This window comes from Schistosoma mansoni (assembly GCF_000237925.1).
Source record: "Schistosoma mansoni, WGS project CABG00000000 data, supercontig 0126, strain Puerto Rico, whole genome shotgun sequence".
Classification (NCBI taxonomy): domain Eukaryota; kingdom Metazoa; phylum Platyhelminthes; class Trematoda; order Strigeidida; family Schistosomatidae; genus Schistosoma; species Schistosoma mansoni.
The window spans coordinates 579,696-584,010 of NW_017386035.1; the positions used below are offsets into that span (position 1 = coordinate 579,696).

Genomic DNA, 4,315 nt, shown 5'->3' on the forward strand with positions numbered 1-4,315 from the left:
GAATATTAGGTGCGATCAATCAAAAACAGGTCTAACTTAGCCAATATCATGTCAATCCGGTCAAAGTGATTTACATGGTTTATAATCCCATAGAACTGGAAAGATTCCAAATTAGATCGGCAATAGCAGTCCATGCCATTTTCAACAGCCATCAAATCGATTTAAAAAACATCAAGATAATACAAAAAGACTTTTCCAACTACAAAGAAAGGTGAGTAACTGAAGCTTTCCACATAATGCCTAATCCTACTGCCCTGAATAGAAAAAAACCTCACTATCCCCCCAACTTGGACTGCCTATCCAAGCTACCATGTCTGATTCTATTCACATTTCACGCTGTTATCGTACATACAAATTAAACTCTATCCTTTCTCACCACAAATGTCACATTTTTTTCATGCCTTACCATACATACATACACATACAAATATACAAACATTTTTCATATAAATCACCTTGACCGAAATGACCTGATATTGGCTTAGTTTGGCCTGTTTTTGATTGATCGCACCTAATATTCTTGCTTTGTTCCTTTGTACTATTTAAACGGGTTTCTTAATTTGGGTTATTTATACACTGAAGAAGTGGCTTACTCTGAGTCACGAGATGCCAGTAAATTATAGAAAAAAACTAATTTTTCTTAGTTGAAAGCATGAGTCAATTGAAGCTAGACCACCATGGAAAACCCCTTCTGATAACTAATTTTTCTATTAATTGGGATATTACAAATGTATTAATTCTATTTATTCAAATTGCAATTGTTTGGCTGACAAATATGTGGCTTGGTAGTTGAAGTATCTTCGTTTCAATTCTCCATTTCCTCTCATTATTTATGCGAAATTCGATAACTATGGTAAATAACAGTAACGATGTCCTATCTGAATTATATTTTAAAGGTATTCACATTATCTGAAACTCATAATTGTCTGTGATTAAGATTATTATTAATAGTTGAAAATTCCATGATAACAATAACTCCGTACTTTCCTAAAAATACGAATTTTTAGGGTATAAAGTAAAACTTCTCAAGGAGTCGAAGTTTGTATTTAAAAAAAAGAAATGATTATTGCGTTGAGCTTGATCGAAATCATGGCTCCATGAATCTTGAAAATGCAGCTAGCTCAGATTTTACGCAACATTTTTGATACCCAGTAAGTGTGTTTAATTATGAGGTTTGGGCTAGTTTTAGTTATTCAGTCGGTGACTGCTTCTAAGTTGAATCTAATTTTTCTGGAGATTCTATCTGCGCGTCTCGAGCACACCTGAACTATCTGCTGTAAACATGCTAGTGTAGCACAGCTCAAACATGTTAGGTTGTTAACATAAGCACGACAGTTAGAGCTTGAAATTGAATCCCCTGTAGGAATTATACTCGGATCATCTGTTAAATGAATTTTAAAAAAGACATTAAATATCAAAAGGCATGCTGTGAACAACAGCCCACAAATTTTTCAAAATTAAAATTACTCAGTATACCAATTAGATTAAAATAAGTAACCGACTAACCATGTTAAGCAATTTCTGGAATACAGAAACAGTGGCTTAAATCTAACTTAAAGGAACCAATACAGGCTAATAAAAACTGTCAGTTTATCGCTAACTCCACAGTCTCTTTTTTTGACAATTCACCCAAATGAGTATTTATGAGCCTTATCGTTCTGTTAGTCCATTTGTTAGGACAATCAATCACACAGCAAATAACGGACTGTAAACTGAAATTACATATATCATTAAGACAAAGTGATATACATCTCCCTCTTCCAGTCAGTAATATTAGGATTAAAACAAGAATAAATTTCGTAAGACTGAGAGATACGTGTAAAAAATAAGATTTGTGATGAACGTATTGACACGTTGGGAATAATTTTTCTGTATGCGTTTATTCACCATTGAATTATATATGAATCTCATCAGCCTCATTAGGTTTTTTTTTCCAGAATGATATCCAGTGTATAAAGAAACCTATTATGAACACAAACGTAACATTATAGTTGGATTTAAATTGTTTCATCCCTATTCTAGACAAAGGGTGAATTCATAACATGCGATAAATATTAAAAGTAATCATGTGCATTTGTGATATCCCAATTAGTAGAAATTTATACTTATTACGAATAGAGCTATTCTGAGTGACACAAATTGATTGAAAATAATTATTTGCACATAAAACCTAAAATAGTGCAGGTAAATACGATATCATACATGTTGTAAATAATCTATTGTATTTTATGTTACTTATTGTGTTATCGTCCAGCTTTCTGATTTGGAACATTATCTCTGCACATTTATCAGTATATGGTTGTGGTGATTTTTGAATTTCATTGAAACCATAAACCGATCAAAGTTAGACAACCATTACAAACCTGGAAGCACTTGACAGCCGTTTTGTTCTCTTATGAGACTCCTCAGCATTGCGCGTCCACTACCTCGCGCGCGGATGCTTAACCTCTAGACCACTGGGTGAAGATCCAATGGTACACTTATATAATTAATACAAATCCGCGCATGTGTTAGTGAGACGGTCACTCTCAAAGGTTGTCCACTCAATTCCAACTGAAAAATGATATGGTCTAACTGCTGTCATTTAAACAGATGTAATTGTTTAGATTTCAGACTGATAATGTAGTTCGTTTAGTATACAAATATACCATTTTCATTCTTATTTTTAATGAAGTTATTTATATTTTAAAGTATATTCCTACGTCAAAACGACAAACTGAAAACTTTACACTATTTTTTACATTAGTCTAATTTTGTCTGTGAATTTTGTCTAATTTAACTTTTACACAAACCAATAAACACTATACCATCAGATAATCATGTTAGATACTAATCATGTGTGTCGTAATGTTTATTCAACATAAAGCTTAGATTCTTCACCAATTGTATTATAACTGCGTTGATGACATTGACAGTCCTCTAAAACTTTATTTTTATATAATATTCATGAAATGAAAATCATTAAAATCAAAGTCGAACTAAAATTATCGTTGTTTGAATGTGAACTTTATTAATTGTACAACCTTGAATATACAGTGTTGTGTTCCAAAGATATCTTTCATAGCTTTCCAATTATTGGAGTTGATCTAAATTAATATTACAACCTGTGTAGTTTATCAATAACAACGATTCTTGTGGTATAGCAATACTACTTAATTGATGCCTATTTCTGTTGTTTGCTTTGTCACATAGTTCTTCATTGCCTTTCTTGTAGGTCATGTTTTCTTTTCCTTTTTCTTATTTGCATGCGATTGTCATCGTGTTGTGTATTACAAATACTTTAAAAATGTCACATCATCCTTATTTTGTACTTAATTATGCTTAAAAGCCTTAACTCTCAGGAAATATCCAGGTTACTTTTAGAACTCCACACTTGAGAGCCAAGTAGTTAATTTCTCAAAATCCATATAGCTTTTATTATCAATTGACTATCTCCAATCATCAATCAGAAATATACATCTCCCATGTTGTGATTTAGAACAACACATATAAGCGAACAATATTGTTTTCAATTAGATCCTCATCAGTCTTTACTCTAATATACGGCAATATTTATATGCGCATACGAAATTATTAAACAAATCAAGGCAGTTTATGGGTCAATGATTATTATTACCAGTGGTAGTTTATTACTCCAAGTAACTACTATCCGGTTTCCTAATGGAAACACGCTTTATTTATTTTAATTTGTTATTCTCGTAAAACGTCAAGTATTTGTAAACTATTCAACTTGGAATATCTATATAATAATAATAATAATAGCAGTAATAACAATATTACGGTTATGGTCACTTTTAATGCAATTTATTGACCGAAGGGTTAGAGAATATTTTTGAGCTACAACAAAATAATCGCATAATTGTTTGATCTTAACTTTTAACTTGTTAATGGTGTTTGCCACCACACACCCCCCTACACACAAATGATATCGAGTGTAGAAATTTCGGGTCTTGCACTTATACTGAATTTGTATCTTTGCATCAAATTCAAGGGTTGGTAATTTCACAATTTATTTTCGTTAGTTTTGTTTCAAATTCGATCAGTAAAGAGATGTTTTGTAATAGAGATGCGGGGGTGAGGGGGGGCAAGAATTTGTAACTTATAAAGAAAAATTGAAAAACATCTGGTCATGTGCAACAACATAATTGGAATTGATTATTTTCACCTCGATACGCTTCATATTTTTTCTCCCAGTAATATGATAAATATACACAAATGAAATTATTTCTGAAATTAATTGAACTCTACTCCTACAACTAAAACGTAACACTGCCCCTCATAATCTTCTACATAAATTTATACCCGGGTAATAATT

At 31.9% G+C, this 4,315-nt stretch overlaps 1 protein-coding gene across 1 annotated transcript in view; it reads left to right on the forward strand.

Annotated features, from left to right (window-relative positions):
* The window catches only part of Smp_130440 (hypothetical protein), a gene marked incomplete at its 5' end in the record, with an annotated part of 114,414 nt that overhangs the window by 31,573 nt on the left and 78,526 nt on the right, over positions 1–4,315 (forward strand). The window lies entirely within an intron of this gene.